This window comes from Cebus imitator, unplaced genomic scaffold (genome assembly GCF_001604975.1).
Source record: "Cebus imitator isolate Cc_AM_T3 unplaced genomic scaffold, Cebus_imitator-1.0 Scaffold101, whole genome shotgun sequence".
In the NCBI taxonomy this organism is placed as follows: Eukaryota; Metazoa; Chordata; class Mammalia; order Primates; family Cebidae; genus Cebus; species Cebus imitator.
Genome location: NW_016107416.1, coordinates 1,981,435 through 1,987,598, shown reverse-complemented (window position 1 = coordinate 1,987,598; position 6,164 = coordinate 1,981,435). Strand labels below are relative to the sequence as shown.

At 43.4% G+C, this 6,164-nt stretch overlaps 1 protein-coding gene and 1 non-coding gene across 2 annotated transcripts in view; one reads left to right on the top strand and one right to left on the bottom strand.

The window, feature by feature from the left end:
• The window catches only part of BMPR2 (bone morphogenetic protein receptor type 2), a 180,319-nt gene that overhangs the window by 36,699 nt on the left and 137,456 nt on the right, over window positions 1–6,164 (bottom strand). The window lies entirely within an intron of this gene.
• On the top strand, window positions 3,425–3,533 carry LOC119472450. Its single transcript, XR_005201594.1, has one exon. It is a non-coding gene; the product is annotated as a U6 spliceosomal RNA (small nuclear RNA).

The window sequence follows — 6,164 nt, the reverse complement described above, 5'->3', positions numbered from 1 at the left end:
GATGGGGTTTCACCATGTTGACCAGGATGGTCTCGATCTCTTGACCTCGTGATCCACCCGCCTCGGCCTCCCAAAGTGCTGGGATTACAGGCTTGAGCCACCGCGCCCGGCCTGATCTTTTTTTTTCTTGCTTTTTTTTGAGACAGAGTCTTGCTCTTGTCACCCAGGCTGGAGTGCAGTGGCATAATCTAGGCTCACTGCAACCTCCTCCTCCCGGGTTCAAGTGATTCTTCTGCCTCAGCCTCCCGAGTAGATGGGATTACAGGCACCTGCCACCACTCCTGCCTAATTTTTGTATTTTTAGTAGAGACAGGGTTTCGCCATGTTGGCCAGGCTGGTCTCGAACTCCTGACTTCACGATCTGCCCACCTCAGCCTCCCAAAGCACTGGGATTACAGGCATGAGTCACTGCACATGGCCTTTTCCTTTCTTTTATTTTTTTTAAAAACAGGGTCTCGCTCTGTTGCTCAGGCTGGAGTGCAGGGGCATTATCTTGGCTCACTGCAACCTTGACCTCCTGGGCTCAGGCAATTCTCCCACCTCAGCCTCCTAAATAGCTGGGACTACAGGTACACGCCATGACATTGGGCTGATTTTTTATTTCTGTAGAGGTGAAGTCTCACTATGTTGCCAAGGCTGGTCTCAAACTCCTGGGCTCAGGACTATAATCCTCCTGCTTTGGCCTTCTAAAGTGCTGGGATTAGAGGCATGGACCACTGTGCCCAGCCACCTTATAATTATAGTTCACTGGGATGTAATCCCATTGTAAGTCAAGGAACATCTATACTTGGAAATATTTTTTAAACAATCAGGTAAAAACCATAAATTCTGGGCAGGCGCAGTGGCTCACACCTGTAATCTCAGCACTTTGAGAAGCCAAGGCAGGTGGATCACCTGAGGTCAGGAGTTTGAGATTAGCCTGACCAACATGGTGAATCCCCGTCTCTTCTAAAAATACAATTAGCTCAGCATGGTAGCAGGCATCTGTAATCACAGCTAGTTGGGAGGCTGAGGCAGGAGAATCGCCTGAACCCAAGAGGCAGAGGTTGCAGTGACCCGAGATTGCGCCATTGCACTCCAGCCTGGGTGACACAGCAAGACTGTGTCTCCAAAAAAAAAAAAAAACATAAATTCAAATAGCTACTATACTTATATGCAATAACAGCAACTATGTACTTCGTTTTTAAAAAGGTAACTATTACCCTTATTTAGTGGTAACATTAGCTAATGTTTCAGAGTAACAGTGCTGTTTAAATAAAACTTAGTATCTGATGGCAATCATTCTTTTCAGCCTACATTTGACTTGAAACCTTGCTAAATTATGCAAACCTTAAAAAGAAAGATTAGAATGGTATTTTAAGTTCTGTGCTAAGCCAGCTTTTTAAAGGCATTATAATATTTAAGAGCTAAGTGGACACAGTCCAATGGTTAATGTGCTAAAGCACTAAAAAAAGTGCATCAAGTGGCTGACACAGGCAATACTTTGGACAATTCTGTATTCAGGAAAAGCAAGATGTCAAGATAAATGAACAGATAAATTATTCAGGAGAAATTATTTATACATGAAGCATCAGCTACAAAAGATGATCCATGCTAATATACAATGGAACAAAGATCTAAGAAACTGATATATTAAAGTTCCCTTCACAAAAGAGGTCAGAGAGACTAAAAAAAAAATGTCAGGGCTACAGTATGACAAGAAAATGTAGCAAGGGATGAAGGTAGAAGAAAGCACAAAGACAGAATTATCATAGCAAAAGTAACTTAGGGGTGTCTATGAGGTGAGGTGTATATTGAAACTAAGTGAGAAAGCAAATGTATTAAAGAAATGCGGCTGGGCACGGTGGCTCACGCCTGTAATCCCAGCACTTTGGGAGGCCGAGGCGGGTGGATCACGAGGTCAGGAGATCGAGACCATCCTGGTCAACATGGTGAAACCCCATCTCTACTAAAAATACAAAAATTAGCTGGGCATGGTGTGGCGTGCCTGTAGTCCCAGCTACTCTGGAGGCTGAGGCAGAAGAGTTGCTTGAACTCAGGAGGTGGAGGTTGCGGTGAGCCGAGATCACACCATTGCACTCCAGCCTGGGTAACAAGAGCAACACTCCCTCTCAAAAAANAAAAAAAAAAAAAAAAAAAAAAAAATCTCTGAACAACTAGCAAAAATATGCATGAAAGCTGAGGAAGACCACAGTTATGACAACGAATATAACCACATAGCTCTGAAACATGAGCAAAGACTGATCCCCACAGTGTATTATTCTTTTCCTACCTAGTAAGAGAACCTAATATTATTTGAGGCAGCAATGCAAGCAGGAAACAACAACAACATCAACAGCTATATTCTCAGTCTCTTTTGGAGCTAAGTGTGGACTAGGTTCTGGGAAACAAACAAGCATAGAAGTGGGACTTCTGGAGACAGATACGGGTAATTCATTTTACCTTCTCTTACTTTTCCCTGCTGATTGGCATGATGGACATTGAGGTGACTTTGAAAATGAAAGTTGAGGCCAGGCGTGGTGGCTCATGCCTGTAATCCCAACACTTTGGGAGGCTGAGGCGGGCAGATCATGAGGTCAGGAGTTCGAGACCAGCCTGACCAACATTGCAAAACCCAGTTTCTACTAAAAAAAAAAAGAAAGAAAAACAAAAAAATTACCTGGGAGTGGTGGCACACGCCTGTAATCCCAGCTACTCAGCGGCTGAGGCAGGAGGATTGCTTGAATCCAGGAGGTGGAGACTGCAGTGAGTTGAGATTGCGCCACTGCATTCCAGCCTGGGCAACAGAGTGAGACTCTGTCTTGGGGACAGGGGAGGAGAATGAAAGCCGGCCAGGTGCAGTGGCTCACGCCTGTAATCCCAGCACTTTGGGAGGCTGAGGTGGGCAGACCACCTGAGGTCAGGAGTTCGAGGCCAGCCAACATGGTGAAACCACACCTCTACTAAAAATACAAATAACTAGCCAGGCGTGGTGGCAGGTGCCTGTAATCCCAGCTACTTGGGAGGCTGAGGCAGGAGAATAGCTGGAACCTGGGATATGGAGGTTGCAGTGAGCTGAGACGGCACCACTGCACTGCAGCCTGGGCAACAGAGGGAGACTCCACCTTAAAAAAAAAAAAGAAGGAGAAAGAAAATGAAAGCCTAAAGGATGGTGGAGAAGAAATATGGGAGCCTCAGGCCCTGATAATACTTTGATGATGACAAGCCAGTCCTAGGCTGTCCTTTTCTATATTCTTATAAGAGAAAAAACATTTCTTTCTTATTGAAGCCACTGTTATTACCCCCCATCCCTGATACATTTAGCCAAACCTAATTTCAGCTAACAGAAGCACTGATATTTGAAAAGATACAATTGGGTTTTATACTGAAGACCAATCCATGGAATAAAGGTCCATGCTATGTTAAAACTAAAGAAGTAATAATGGTGCTCACTTTGGCAGCACATATAGCTAAAATTGGAACAACACAAAAATTAACATAGATGGCCCTGACACAAAGATGATGTGCAAATTCGTGAAGTGTTCCATATTTTTAAGATAGTTGGAAAGAATAAACACCTAGTATTTGACAGCACAACAGAGTTACAATCGTCAAAATAATTGTACATTTATAAATAACTAAAAGAATATTATTGGATTATTTTAACACAAAGGAGAAATGACTGAGAGGATGGATACCCTGTTTTCCATGATGTGGTTTTTTACACATTACATGTTTGTATCAAAATATCTCATGGGGCCGGGCACAGTGGCTAACACCTGTAATCCCAGCACTTTGGGAGGCTGAGGTGGGAGGACTGCTTGAACCCAGGAGTTTGAGACCAGCCTGGGCAACATAGGGAGACCATGTCTCTATAAAAAAATAAAAATAAAATTAGTCAGGCATGGTGGCTCACGCCTGCAGTCCTAGCTACCCAGGAGGCTGAGGTGGGAGGATCACTAGAGCCTACGAGGTAGAGGCTGCAGTCAGCCAAGATCACTCCACTACAGTCGAGCCTGGGCTGGACTCAAAACAAACTCCCTCAAAAACAAACCAAAAAAACCTCGGCGGGGCACGGTGGCTCACGTCTGTAATCCCAGCATGTTGGGAGGCCAAGACAGGTGGATCACTTGAGGTAAGAAGTTCAAGATCAGCCTGGCCAACATGGTGGAAACCCCATCTCTACTAAAAATACAAAAACTAGTGGGGCATGATGGTGTATGCCTATAATCCCAACTACTTGGGATGCTGAGGCAGGGGAATTGCTTGAATCTGGGAGGTGGAAGTTGTAGTGAGCTGAGATCGCACCACTGCACTCCAGCCTGGGCAACAGAGTAAGACTCCGTCTCAAAAAAAAGACAACTCATGTACCTCATAAATATATACACTACTATGTACCCACAAAAATTAAAAACATTAATGACACATTATAGTTCACTTAACAAAATAAATACAAGGAAAATATAATATAGCCTAGCTAAGAGGTTCTTATCCTAAGGTCCATAAATGGGCTTCAAAATGTCTGAAAATACCCTGGAATCAAAAGAACATTTTTAAAATTTTTCTTTTACTTATGTATTTACATTTTTGTGAGACAGAGTTTCGCTCTTGTGAGTTCTCCTGCCTCAGCCTCCTGAGCAGCTGAGATTTCAGGTGCCGCCACCATGCCTGGCTAATTTTTTTGGTATTTTTAGTAGAGACGGGGGTTTCACCATGTTGGTCAGACTGGTCTTGACCTCCTGACCTCAGGTGATCCACCCCCATTGGCCTTCCAAAGTGCTGGGATTACAGGTGTGAGCCACCATGCCTGACCTTATTTATTTTTCAGATACAGATACACTCTTGCTCTGTTGCCCAGGCTGGAGTGCAGTGGTGAGACCTTGGCTCACTGCAACCTCCCCGTCCCAGGCTCAAACGATCTTTTCACCTTAACCTCCTGAGGTGCATGCTACTATACCCGGCTAATTTTTTATATTTTTTTTGTAGAGACAGGGTTTCACCACGTTGGTCTCAAACTCTTGGGCTCAAGCAATCTGCCAGCCTCAGCCTCCCAAAGTGTTGGGATTTCAGGTGTGAGCCATGGTACCTGGTCTCTTTTATTTTAAACTCGGGGGTACATGTGCAAGTTTGTTATCTGCAATTATAGTGTGATGCTGAGGTTGGGGTACAAGTGATCCTGTTACCCAGGTAATGAGCACAGTACCCATGAGTCAGTTTTTCAGCCCTTACCGTTCTCGCTCTCTCCCCACTCTAGTAGTCCCTAGTTTCTATTGCTGTCATCTTCATGTCCATAAGAACTCGAGGTCTACTTCCCACTTATAAAGCGAGAACATGTGGTATTTGGTTTTCTGTTCCTGCTTAGCATAATCTACTCCAGCTCCATCCATGTTGCTGCAAAGGACATGATTTCATTCTTTTTTTGGCTGTGTAGTATTTGATGGTGTATGTGAACACATTTTTTATCCACTCCACTGTTGATGGGCACCTAGGTTGATTCCACATCTTTGCTATTGTGAATAGTGCTGTGAAAAACAGAGAAGTACCTGTATCTTTCTGGTAGAATTATTTGTATTCTTTTGGATATATACTCAGCAATAGGATTGCAGGGTCAAATGGTAGTTCTGTTTTAAGTTCTTTGAGAAATCTCCAAACTGCTTTCCAAAGTGGCCGAACTAATTTATACTCCCATCAACAATGTGTAAGTGTTCCCCTTTTTCCACAGCCTCAACAGCATCTGTTGTTTTTTGACTTTTCAATAATAGCATTCTGACTGGTGTAAGATAGTATATAATTGTGGTTTTGATTTGCATTTCTCTGACGATTAGTGATACGGAGCATTTTTTCATACCATACAAGTTGGCTGCTTGTATGTCTTCTTCTGGGAAGTGTCTATTCATGTCATTTGCCCACTTTTCAATGTGGCTATTTGCTTGTTCAGTTGTTTACGTTCCTTATACATTCTGGATATTAGACCTTGGTTGGATGTGCAGTTTGCAAATATTTTCTCTCATTTGTAGGTTGTTTACTCCAAGGATGACTTCTTTTGAAAAGAACAATTTCTAAGTATGCTTGGAGGAAGAACGTTCAGCATATGAAGAGGAATTCTTTTTTTTTTTTTTTTTTGGGACAGCGTCTTGCTCTGTCGTCCAGGCTGAAGTGCAGTAGTGCAATCTCGGCTCACTGCA